At 35.9% G+C, this 14,336-nt stretch overlaps 1 non-coding gene across 1 annotated transcript; it reads right to left on the bottom strand.

The window, feature by feature from the left end:
* Positions 1-6,797: 6,797 nt before the first annotated feature.
* LOC128294832 (small nucleolar RNA R71) lies at positions 6,798-6,904 on the bottom strand. Its single transcript, XR_008285139.1, has one exon. It is a non-coding gene; the product is annotated as a small nucleolar RNA R71 (small nucleolar RNA).
* Positions 6,905-14,336: the final 7,432 nt, after the last annotated feature.

The following is a 14,336-nucleotide window of genomic DNA, read 5'->3' as shown; positions in this document are numbered from 1 at the left end:
CATGCCTTGGCACGGTCTTACATGGGATCTTAGCCTTATAGTAGTTTATCAATTCCATGTCTTGACATGGTCTTACATGATCTCCTTACCTTGTAGAACTTACCAATGCCATGCCTTGGTATGGTCTTACTCGGTATCCTTAAACCCTAATGTCATGACATTTGTATCCTACACATTCCTAAGGTTCAACCGGGACTTTTAAGTATCATTTCTCCATCAATTCTTGCTTGAATCATCAAGGAATAAATTTACAAAATAAATATATAAATGCTGAAAAATAACATCATTAATTATAAATAATAAAACATTGCATTCATTTACCGCAAACTTACCTCGATACAAAATACGATCAAATATTTTCATTTAGTCCTTAACCTTTTTCTTTCCTCGGTCTAACACCGAATTTTGCTCTTCTTGATCTATAATAGAAAATTTAACTTATTTAATATTCACATTTATCAAAACAGTCCTTAACTCTAACTTTGGCAAAATTATAATTTTGCCCCTAAACTTTTACATATTTACACTTTTTCCCCAAGGCTCGGAAATGAAACTTTATCCCTAATTCTTATGTTTTATGACATGCTGATCATTTATTTACCTACGGCAACATCAAATTCCCAGTCTAACATGTACTCATGACCATTAGGTATTTTTACCGATTATGTTGTTTTACTCGTTTTCGCTTAAAATCGCTTAGCTCAAGTCATTTAACATAATTTCAAACTTCATATTCTACCATAAAAAATCAAAATAAACACATTTCACCTATGGGTATTTTTCCAAATATGAACCCTAAGTTAAATTATTGCTAGAATAAGTTAAATCAAGTTACCGGGGACTTCAAAAAAGTAAAGAACATTAAAAACGAGGCTTGGAATCACTTACTATGAAGCTTGGAAGCTTGAAAAAACCCTAGCTATGAAGAACCCTTGATATTTCGGCCAAATTAAGAAGATGAGCACATTTTTCCATCTTTTTCTCTTTTTTAATCTTTTAATTACCAAATGACTAAAATACCGTTCATTAAAACTTTAGTTATTTTTATCTATGTATGTAAATTTTTGTCCATGAAAACCTAATGGTCTAATTCCATTTAAGGACCTCTACTTCAATTATACTCTTCAATTTAATCCCTTAGCATCTAAAATTCATATTTATCAACTTTTGCAATTAAGCCTTAGTAGGCAAATTAAGCATGCTATCTATAAAATTTTCCATCGATACTCTAACACATGCAGCTAGTCACTCGGTAAATTATAAAACTTAATGGGAATAAAATTTTCTAACTCGGGTTCGTGGTTTCGCAACCACTGTTTCGTTTAGGCCCTATTTTGGGATGTTACATTTCTTCCCCCTTTAGGGATTTTCGTCCTCGAAAATCTTACCTGTGAAAAGATTTGGATACTGTTTTTGCATAACCTCTTCAGGCTCCCATGTAGCTACGTCTACCCCATGGCTATGCCATAATACTTTTACAAGTGCAATACTTTTGTTCCTTAGTTGCTTGACCTCTCGAGCTAAAATCTTTACCGGTTCTTCACCCTAAGTCATATCTTGCTGAATCTCAACCTCTGTCTATGAAATCACATGTGAAGGATTAGAACGGTAACGACGTAACATGGACACATGGAACACATCATGAATCTTCTATAACTTTAGTGGCAAAGCTAACCGATATGCTAATGGTCCAACTCTTTCAGTCACCTCAAACGGTCCAATAAAACGTGGACTTAGTTTGCCTTTCTTGCCAATTCTAAAGACTTTCTTTCACGGGGATACTTTCAAGAACACTTTTTCACCAACTTGAAACTCAATCTCTTTTCTTTTCAAGTCTGCATAAGACTTTTATCTATCTGAAGCTGCTTTCAAGCAATCTCTGATAACTTTCACTTTCTCTTCAGTTTCTTTAACTAAATCAACCCCGTAAATCTAATTTTCTTTAAGCTCTATCCAATACAAAGGTGTGTGACATTTACATCCATACAAAGCTTCATAAGGTGCCATTTTCAAACTCGACTGGTAACTATTATTATAAGCAAACTCTACCAATGGCAAATATTTCTCCCAACAACCTTGAAATTCTAAGACACAACATATGAGCTTAGCCTCAAGTATCTAAATAACTCTCTCTGACTGACCATCGGTCTGAGGATGAAAAGTTGTACTAAAACTAAACTTTATGCCCAAAGCTTCCTGTAACTTCTTCCAAAATTACAAAGTGAATCTCGCGTCTTTATCTGAAATAATCGATAACGGTACTCCATGTAGTCTAACTATCTTTGAAATATACAACTCGGCCAACTTTTCAAGTGAATAATCCATACAAACTAGAATAAAATAAACCGACTTCGTTAGCTTATCAATCACAACCTATACTGCATCTTTCTTTCTCAGTGTCAACAGCAATCCTGTCACAAAATCCATGGCAACTTGGTTCTATTTCCACTCAGGAACTAACACAGGCTACAATAAACCTGAAGGTACCTGATGTTTGGGTTTTACCTGCTGACAGATCAAGCATCTAGAAACAAACTCTGAGATGTCTCTCTTAATTCCTACCCACCAATACATTTTCTTCAAACCATTATACATCTTTGTACTACCTGGATGAATAGACAAAGAACTGCTATGTGCTTCCTCTAAAATTTTTCAAATAAGCTCATCATTCTTTGGTACGCATATCCGATTTCTAAACATTAAAAAACCGTCAGAAATGATCTGAAAATCTGACTCTATACCCGACTCACACTGAGCTCTTTTGGCTTGCAACTCACTGTCATCTTTCAGAGCTTCACAAATTTCTTCAAGAAACATTGGCTTAACTCTTAATTCAGCTAAGATAGAACCATCATCTAATAAGGTTAAACTAGTATTCAAAGCTCTTAATGCAAATAAAGATTTTCTACTCAAAGCATCAGCAACTACGTTTGCCTTACCCGGGTGATAATCGATCACTAGTTCATAATTTTTAATCAACTCTAGCCATCTTCTTTGCCTCAAGTTCAAATCCTTCTAAGTTATCAAGTATTTCAAACTTTTATGATCAGTAAATATTCGACATTTCTCACCATACAGGTGATGTCTCCAAATTTTCAACGCAAATACAATGGCAGCTAGTTCTAAATCATGTATCAAATAATTTTTCTCGTGTGGATTTAGTTGTCTAGGAGCATAAGCAATTACCTTTCCTTCCTGCATAAGTACATAGCCTAGTCTATTCAAGGACGCATCACTATAAATCACAAACTCTTTACCCAGTTCTGGTTGTACTAAGACAAGAGCTTCGGTCAACAATGCCTTTAACTTGTCAAAACTCTACTGACACTTTTCAGTCCATTCAAACTTGACATCTTTCTGTAGCAATCTTTTCAATGGAGTAGCTATCATGGAAAATCCCTCTAAAAATCGTCTATAATAACCAGTGAGACCAAGAAAACTTCTGACCTCTGATACATTCCTGGAAGGCTTCCAATCAATAATGGTTGAAATCTTGCTCGGATCAACTTTAATACCTTCACCTAAGACTATATGTCCAAGAAAACCAACTTCCTGTAACCAAAACACACTTTTGCTAAACTTGAAATAAAGTTGATTATCTCTCAAAGTCTGTAAAACTATTCTAAAATGCTTTGAATGCTCAGTCTTATCATGAGAATAAATCAAGATATCATCAATGAACACAACTACAAATTTATCCAAGTAAGGCTTGAAAATTCGATTCATTAAGTCCATGAAAATGGCAGGAGCATTAGTCAAGCCAAATGGCATCACAAGGAACTCATAATGGTCATACCTAATCCGGAAAGTAGTCTTCGGAACATTTGACACTTTAACTCGCAACTGATAATATTCGGATCTCAAATATATCTTGAAAAACACAGTAGCTCCCTTCAATTGATCAAACAAATCGTTAATTCTAGGTAGTCGATACTTGTTCTTAATAGTCATCTTGTTAAGTTGCCGATAATCTATGCACAATCTCATCGAACCATCTTTCTTTTTCACAAAGAGCACTGGTGCACCCCATGGTGAAAATTAGGTCTTGCAAAGTCTTTCTCTATTAGTTCCTGCAACTGAACTTTCAATTCTCTCAATTCCATTGGAGCCATTCTATAAGGAGCAATAGAAATGGGTTTTGTACCCGGAACTGTTTCAATACCAAACTCAACTTCTCTGATAGGACTTGGAAACACAAAATTTATATACTTTTTCATACCCATTCTTACTTAAATTCATGCAAATACGGTTAAATTCTTGTCGAAAAATAATTAAATATTATAAAATAATTAAATTGTGTTAAAAATATGAACATGGTGAATTTAGTTAATTTTATACTCAATTTTGATTAATTTTGACTATTTTCGACAGATTCGCGCAAAGGGCGAAAATTGGCTTGACTGACACTACTAAAAGCACAAAACTGAGAAGCAATTTGAAGTATCGAGGCACATGAATTTCCAGCCTAAGACGGTCCAAAAATGTGTATTAATTCATAATGTAATTAATTTTAATTTATTCCCTATTTAATTTGGGTTAAATAAATTATTTTTAATTAATTATGGAGAAAGGGTCCAGTTGAACCGCACTGATCGAACCATATTGAATGAACCGACCCAGCCACTAATTGGCCGCCCAGAACCGTCCATATGCTGACCCAAACCATCATTTTATCTGATTAAATATGCTTGCAAAAAGGCCCTCGAAAGACTTCTAATTTTCATTCAAACCCCACCTTTAATTGTGGCTTTGTAGATTTGCCCCATGCCATTTTTAGCAAAGTTGAAAGTCTGAACTCTTTCCAAGTAGATGGCCGGCCATAGGGGGGCTCTTTGGCTACTGGAATTTTCTATTTTTAGCAGCCAAAATCAGCTATAGAAGCCACCCCTTGCTGATCATTCAAACCATCCCTCATTCCACAACATTCTCTCATTCTCTATTCTCCTCTCTCACTTTTTCTCTCACTTTTTCCATCCCATTTCCCTTATTGTTCAAGTGCCGATTTCTTCTCTTGGGAAAGAGGCTCTCATCAGCCATTTTGGAGCAGCAATTAGGTGTTCATAAGCCACCTTGATAGTTGAGGGCAATGAAGAACGAAGAATGGAGCAACTAGTCAAGCCACAGAGAAACACTGGATTTGCTTCTTGTTCCCTATCTCTTTAATTTTTGTTGTTGTTTTGATGAACATGTTTATGAATATTTATGCTATTGAAATGGTCATCTTAATCAATTTAGCTTAAAATTAAGTTTGTGTTGGGTTGATTATATTCTACCTACTTGAATTGTTAAAATGATGTTTATGCTTTAATAGGCCTCGGTAAATTGCTTGGTTAAGTAAAATCATGCCTAAGTTATTTTTGCAATATAATTGTTAAATAACTAATGAATTAATTATTTAAACGAATTAAAATTATAATTAATTGACACAATACTTAATCAGTACATATTTATTCTTCTAAGGTAGCTGAAGGTTAAATTAGCAATGTATATGGTGATATTATTGCCTTGTATAACTTGCAAGATTATTGTGATTAAACTGTTTAAAGGTAGGGATGCCTTGTTACATCACATAGTTTTTTATATGCTTATTAGATTTAATTAAACGTTTGAATTGACATAGGGATATGCAAGAGATTAGTTCAATTTAATGAATATCTATGTGCGATAACATGTTTGCTTATTAGAATCTGTTTAGTCGATTGAATTGACATAGGGATATGTCAAGAGATGAATGGATTTTTGTATGTGAATATGTTCAGAAGTTAGCCAATTACCGAGTTGCCATGAATTTATTCGTAACAATATAAACATGAGTTTAATTATTCTAAGTTAAAGGAATATAATTAATCCAACACAAGTATGTTACCTTGATTAAATCTTATTTGAAATCGTGCATTAGAACTCCTTTGTTTTATTTTAATTATTTACTTAGTTTTTAAATAGTTTTTGACCATCTTTTAAAACCAAATTATTTTTACCTCACCAAAATGTTTTACAATTAATTTCATAAATAATTCTTTTTACAGTCCCTGTGGGTATGATAACTCGACATTACTTGTCACTTTATTACTTGTTGCAATTGTGTACACTTGCACATTTTTCCATCGTTCCAAGTTTTTGGCGCCGTTGCTGGGGACTGTTTTAAAAAGCCATTATTTATGAATTTGTTAGTTTTACATTTTGGTTTATTTTTCTGTTTAATTTTTAACTTAATTAATTTTTCTCTGATAATTTCAGGTGTTTATGAATATTGACCAGATTATTGACTTACTCCCTGTAGACCCTGAGATAGAACGAACCTTTCGACAGCGAAGAAGACAAGCGGACTAGAGAAAGACCGAAGAAATGAACTTTGAAAATTTGATCCAAGGAAATGGAGCAAACCCTACTCAAAATCCTATCCTTATTGCTAATAATAGGGATAGAGCCTTAAGACAACATGTTGTGCCAGTATTTAACGATCTTAATCCGGGCATTAAGAGACCCGAAATCGAGGCACAACAATTCGAGCTGAAGCCAATCATGTTCCAGATGCTTCAGACTGTGGGCCAATTCAATTGAAGGCCTACTGAAGATCCTCATCTTCACCTAAGACTATTTATGGAGGTGAACGACTCTTTCAAATTAGCTGGAGTACTCGAAAGATGCATTATGATTGAAGTTGTTCCCATATTCGCTAAGGGACAGAGCTCGAGCCTGGTTGAATTCATTGCCACCAAACTCAATTTCTACATGGCAATGGTAAGAGTCAGCCGAAAGATTTCTCATGAAGTATTTCCCACCTAGCAAGAATGCTAAGTTAGAGGAACGAGATCACCGCCTTCTAATAAATGGATGATGAGTCCTTATATAAGGCATGGGAATGATACAAAGAACTATTACAGAAATGCCCTCATCACGGAATCCCACATTGCATCCAACTTGAGACATTTTATAATGGTCTCAATACTCACACGAGGATGGTAGTGAACGCTTCTGCTAACGGTGCTCTCCTTTCTAAGTCTTATAATGAGGCTTACGAAATCATCGAGAGGATCGCCAGTAACAATTATCAATGGCCAATCAATCGAGCCGCGTCAGGAAGACGAGTCACTGGAATCCATGAAGTGGATGCTCTCACTTCACTTGCATCTCAGGTATTTTCAATATCCTCAATGCTTAAGAATCTTACCACTAATGGGTCAAACAGTTTTGCAGCCCAACCACCTCACCAATTTGAGAGTATAGCCTATGTTTATTGTGGGGAAAGACATTTGTTCGAAAAATGTCCATCAAACCCCAAATTCGTATATTACATGGGTAACCAAAACCAAAATCGAGGAAGGCAAGGACTGCAATCCAACTTCTATAACCCATTGTGGTGGAACCACCTGAATGTTTCATGGAGTAACCAAAGGGCTGGAACTAGTAACAACTACGCCCAATCTAGACCGACTCAGCCACCTAGTTTTTCCCCAACAAGTTCAGAACCTAGTTCAAGCTGAACTATCCAATAGCTTGGAGAATTTGTTAAAGGCATACATGGCAAAGAATGATGCCTTAATTCAAAGCCAAGCAGCTACATTAAAGAATCTAGAAAACCAAATGGGCCAGCTTGCAACTAAACTTAGGAACTGACCATAAGGTGTTTTACTTAGTGATGTGGAGAATCCAAGAAATCTGGGGAAAGAACATTGCAAAGCGTTAACATTGATGAGCGGAAAGACAGTAGAGACCAATACTATTGAAACTGAAAAGGAGCTAGTTAATGCTTAAGACTCAGAGGAAGTCCAACTGAGTGTTGAAATTCTAGTTTCACAAGAACCAGAATCTACAAAACTCGATAAGGTAATTCCAGAACCAGCTAATTCTAATCAACTAACAACTCTGTTAGATGCAGAATTGCCACAGAAAACTAATCAACCAATTCCAGTAAAGAAACCTCCACCACCCTACCCTCAAAGACTTCAGAAGCAGAAGTAGGAAATTCAATTCAAGAAATTCCTAGACATACTCAAGAAACTTCACATCAACATCCCATTGGTTGAAGAACTTGAACAAATGCCAAACTACGTCAAATTCATGAAGGATATCCTGTCCAAAAAATATTTATCATACAATTCAGATAATAATAACAAAATCTGTCTTAGGTTTCATTCCCTTTAGGTATTTAGGGGGTTTAGTTCATAATTATGAAAGAAAACATCTCAAGAAAATAAAGATAACAAAATATAAAGAAAACCCAAAACCCCTGAATGGAAATTGAAGGGAGATATTTAGTCTTGACGATGAATCTGAATTCTGAGAGTGATCAATCGGCTTCCCTTGAGTAATTCCTTGCCTCCTACTCTATGCCTCCCTTCTAAGTGCCTCTTCAAGTGTTTAAATAGGCTTTTGAATGCCTAAGAGCCCTCAAAAGTGGCCTTTTCCGAATAGGACAATACTTGGGCTTGACAAGGACACGCCCGTGTGTGAGTGCTCCAGCCCGTGGTCAAGGCTGTTAAATAGGCACGGGCATGTAGTCTACCCGTGTAAGTCGTGCTTCGATCCTGCCAAATGGACATGGTCGTGTTGCTTACCCGTGTGAGGAAGTCCTGGCAGTGTTGATTTCCCTTGTGGGTCCATTTTCTCCGTTTTCGACCCGTTTCTCACTCTTATTACTCTTCTATTCTCACCTAAGTATAAAATATGAAATTAAAGAATTAGAAGCATCAAATTCACCAAATCTAAGGAGAAACCATCCATAAATGTGCTAAGCATGGGATAAAAATATGTATAAATTACGGTTTATCAAATACCCCCACACTTAAGCGATTGCTTGTCTTCAAGAAAAATCCTCAACTCACAATCAAAATAAATTCTTCTCAATTTATAATCCCGATCAATAATATCTCAAAATAATCCATAAGTAATCATACATTGAAAAATCAATTAAAAGTACATAAAAGTTTCTAACATTCCAAGTTGAGCATTTCATCATGAAAACATAGGTGTCCCCCCTCATCTGAGTAATCACCTTTGATCAAAATATCACTGAGTTTAACATCCTCACTAAAGATTCACTCAAATCACTCTAGGTGTTTAAGGACATCAAATAAAGCACTCATTAGTCAATATGAAAGGTTATTACCATAGGCTTGCATGAAAATCAAATCTCCACCACTATATATTGAGATGATACATCAATCAAAAAGGTCTTTAGAGGGTTGTAACGTGGCTTTAGTTAGGGGGTGTGGTCATAAGCTGAAAGAAAATGTTAGAATCGAGATTGAATTGAAGAAATCACCTAGCTAGGAAAATACTAATTATCAGTTGAATACAAGTGAGCTTCTTCTCAGAATATAGAATTAACACTCAAGCTCAAAAAATGATGAATTACTACTAATATGTATATAGGTATTGTTTTTTTTCTTTTAAGAACAAGTCAAATAACATAGAACTTAACTATTGCAATGAAGAATAAAACATTGCTAAGCAATTAATTCAAATCAAATCTCGACAAAAATAGGGACCAAATTAGGGGATTTCAACAATAATGGGTTATGGGTTAATATTGAGGGTAAATCAATTAATGGCTTGTTAGGCTCAAAGGGGATCACTAAGGGTTAATTATGAAGGTAGGCTTTTGTGGAGTGAGTGGGTTAAACCTAAGTGCCTTTATCATCTCGACATATCAAATCAAATGGTGTGGTCTTGACATGCATATTCAAGCAAGTTCTAGAATAACAAATCAATACTGATGCACTCATAATAAAAGTGAGCATGAAAGAAATAACATTGCTCTAAAGGCTCAGGATATCACAAAAAATTATGGCTTTTTGATGTTTAAACTTGTGAATTTCAACTCAAGATAATATCTAAACTTGGGGAAACAACCTAAAAATTTTTAATTCTCCAAAAATCAACTTATCATGCTTGATTCCCTAATGTCTTTAAGTTTAAACGATCAATGCATAAATGCCTATGTTTTAATTCAAGACATATCAATAAAAATCATAACTTAATCAAAATTCATTCTAATAGTGGTATGAGAAGATCACATAAGAACAAGACAAAATTCAGGGATTTTTGATAATGATATAAAAGACCCCCCACACTTAAGATGTACATTGCCCTCAATGTACAAAGATAGATATATTGAAAAACATAGATATATAATCATAAGATAGGGAGAGAAATGAAACTTCCTGAATGATGAATGAACTCCTTGAATTGGAGTTTTGGAGAATAATCAGCCAAGGCAATGATAAGAGTGGAGGAGGATACTCCGGTGGTGGTAGAGGTTCGTTAGTCCATAAGTCCTGCGCCAAAAGAATATTATATCTGGTAATAGCTATGGTCATGGTCAAGCAGGACATGGCAGTCGTGGAGAACCTTTTCTAGTGGAGTTTTTAGCTCGTAAGTGATGATAAGCTTTGGAGCTCTTTATAACTGTGATAAAATCAAGAACTCTTTAGGAAATATAAGGAAGCATAATTACTCGTAATGAAATAGACAAAACTATAAACTATTCAATAAAAATTATAGAACCTAAAATTAAAATAATATTAAAGGAAAATAAAATAAAAAGTACTTAAAGAAGATAAATAAAGATAAAAGTGAAAATAGAAAATAAAAATAAAAAGTCTTTAAATATCGTCATCGCCAGATGGTTCGCGAGGTGGTGGTGGCGATGAGATGTGAAGGTGCTAACAAATCTGATGAAGAGTAGCATCAATGTGATCAAAACGCTAAAAAAACTACTGCTCAAATCGAGTAAGGCACTCAGAGATGTCAGAGTATGAAGTCGCCGCATGAACTAGACGATGGGTGGGTGGTGGCTGAAATGATGGGCCCTCATGACGTGGAGGGACATCATCAGTAATGTCCTCTGAGTCCTCCTCCTCGATGGACTGGACGAGGCGGTACTGAGAAGGGTAGGTTCCACGTCATTTCTCGATCATCCTCATATGTAGCATGCTCGAGATGTCCTGTGGGGACATCTGGCCGATGAGAGTGGGGGAGGATGATTGTGCTGCTGTGTTGAGGAGCCCAAAGTGTCAAGCCAATCGAGTCACATAAGGCTCGATAGAGATGACTCTTCTCCTATGCCACTCCGTCTGATGGCGAATGGCGAGGGGAATGAAATAGGCAAGGTCGAAGATGTGCCCGTTCGCCATACTCTACAGGAAATAGGTGTCTTGAGTGTTCATGACGTGTAGCTATTGCAGGGATGGGGCGAGGGCTGATGCCTTAGAGCGACTAGGATCATAAGTGGCCGAGGCAGGGACGAGGTCCTTCCAGCACTTTGAAGGAGAGTAGTGGATGTGGCGATGGAGGGTGTCGAGTTCATTGTCGTCCATGAACTCCTCCGTGTACAGCCCTAGCACAATTCCAAACTTCGATACGCTCAACTGGTGCACTAGGCCACCAAAGTGGAACTGGATCGTTCCAAGATCGTCGAAGTTTGTCATGACGACTTGAAGATGGAAAGTCAAGCAGAGTTCCATTGTGAGCTCGAGGTACGTCGGCTCGATGATTTCAAAGAAGAGCCCCCACGATTCAGTCGTCAGGAGGGCTCGGACCGTGTCAGCCATTTGAATTTGTTCAAGTGCAGCCCAGTCAATGCAGTAGCCCACACCTAGGGGTCGGGCCCGTAATATCTGAAATAGTTCCTTCTAGGGTCCCAAGGGAAACTAGAGGAACAAGTACCTAATCTCCACGGTGGATCTCGAGGATGACGCTGCTCCTTTCCTCTTCTTCAAGGAGGGGACAGCGATCTTCTTACCATGTAAGGTTGACATTGTATACCTGCAATGAAGAGTCAAAGTTAAATACTCCTCAAGAATGTACGCGTGTTAAAACTGCATAAGAATATTTCATGGGGCTCACGTACTAGACAAAAATAACCAAAGTAGATATATCAAGTCATTATTATGAATAGGACTACGAGAGTCATGCAAATGGAAATATCTAGTGAATGAATGCATGTGGGTTGGATAATATGAAATATGGTGTGGGTGAGCATGAAATCCATGGAAACACAAAAAGAAAAAAAATGGATGAATGTATCCTAATGTATTGACTAAAATGGAAAATTTCTAACAAAGAGCATAAGTATTATTATAACTATGAACATTTACTCAAATAAAACAAGAATAATCATGAAATAAGTAAAATATTTGAAGAGAATAGAGAGGAAATAGTAAACAAATGCAAGAGGGAAGAGCTTTAGGTCGTCGAAGGTGGTGCCGCGATCGGCGCACGGGCGTGGCAGGTAGGGCGCGTGAAGTTGCAGTGGTTAGGGTTAGGGATTTTAGGGAAACGGTGATGAATAGTGGGGGTTTATATAGATTTTGAGGCACACGACCGTGGGGCATGCCCGTGTGCCATCATTTTAGCCAGTGTGTTTCGTGATTTTGAATTTGGGCATGTCTAAAATTCTTCACACGCCCGTGTTCTTTGGGCGTGTCGATGCACACGGTCGTGCGAGTTCTACTTCGTTCGCTTCTCCTACACCCGTGTGTATAAGTGCACGCCCGTTTTGTTTTATCAGTCTTGAGCACAGGTGGTGGGCATGGGCGTGTCGCACGCCTGTGCTAAATTCTCAGTTTCAACCACGGTTTCTAGACACGGGCATGTCACACGCCCGTGTTGTTTTGACAGACCCGCCCACTGTAACACCCCTAACCCATATCCATTGCCGGAATTAGGTCATAAGGGCATTACAGAATAAAACAAAATTCCGAAGAACCGAATAAACATTTAAATAATCACAAGAATATGTTTCGGAAAATTCATTAAGATTTAAAACATAAGCTAATGCAACTTTTAATTTGAACATTTCATATTATTGATAAAAATTAGGCATAATGTTCACAGGTAACTATATTAAATTATAATGCATCAACAATTCTATAAATACGGCATTAACATGGAAATTTTTATGAACGACATATATTTTACATATTAATACTATTAGTAGCAACCATTTGATAATAAGTCAACTTACTTCATCCCTTGGTCTGACTGGCTATCATAGATATGTTATACGCATTCATTATTTAGACTTATTTAACAAGTTCATATAACCATTAGCATATAAGTATTAGACATACATAATTAGTAATACATCTCTCGTACCAAGCTCATGAAAACTTAATTAACATATAAGGCCAAATGCATGTACGCATGTACTAACTTATTGTATAAATGAGCATTACAATTGTGACTTGCATATGCTTTTCTCTTTACCTAATATTTTATAATTTATATTAATACAATGTCATTCATAATAGGCTACATGACCGAATGTACATATAATCAAGACAAGTCTATTATATATTATAATTACGTCCTATATATAGATTCAATTTAAAACCTAGCATACATGTATCTATGTAACATAATCATCTTATGCTCATGCAAGGTACGCATTTACCCAAAAAGCCAAGGCCACACTTGATATTAAAGTATCCAAAATATATCAAATGGTTGACAGCTTAAATCGTGAACCATATGCAGTATTTATCATTATTAATTAAGCTAATCAAATTAGAATATAAACACCTAACATTAAAACAATGTCACATCTTATATTTTCCATCACATGACAATGAACATACCATACATACATTTTATCTATACTCATTCAAGGCCGAACCTTGCTGCCTAAAAATCATATATGCACCCAAACTTCCATCATAAATTATTAATAGATAGACTCATTAAAAATTTGACTAAGAATTTGCATAGCCTATTTTAGCATAATATGCAAGCCATTATCAAAACATATAGTGCTCATCACATACATTATGCATTCAAGGCACACCACTTAGTAACCAAGATTAATATAAGTCTTACCTATCATAACCGATCACTAATATAATAATTTAGCCATTTTCGCATGCCTTATATACATAACCAACTTTTAACATTTTCGAAATAAAAACCAGCTTATACATGCCTTAATAAAGGTTTAACTATTTAAATATCAAGGCTATTGATAGTGTGATAGACTTTGCTGACGATCCCCGAGCTTGTAACTTGAATCCAAAATCTATAAAACAAAGAATCATATACACAAAATAAACTAACATAGCTTAGTAAGTTTAAAGCAAATAAACAATTCCAAAATATAATCAATTCATTTCAATTTAAGTCGTACTGTATTAATAATGCTAACTTTAGCTTTGGACTTACAAATAAAAATGGATAATAGCATTTTCTTGCATAAGACTAACATAGCCGAATGCTATGACATCATAATAACCAAATGTAAAATCAACTTTCTAGATTAGATTATCACTATACAAACCAGCACATATAGATATCTATTCGCATAGCCACAAGAATCCGACTATTATTATCATGTGCCT

The sequence above is a fragment of the Gossypium arboreum genome, chromosome 6 (genome assembly GCF_025698485.1).
Source record: "Gossypium arboreum isolate Shixiya-1 chromosome 6, ASM2569848v2, whole genome shotgun sequence".
In the NCBI taxonomy this organism is placed as follows: domain Eukaryota; kingdom Viridiplantae; phylum Streptophyta; class Magnoliopsida; order Malvales; family Malvaceae; genus Gossypium; species Gossypium arboreum.
Note: the sequence above shows the minus strand (reverse complement) of the source record. Positions and strands in the feature narration are given on the sequence as shown.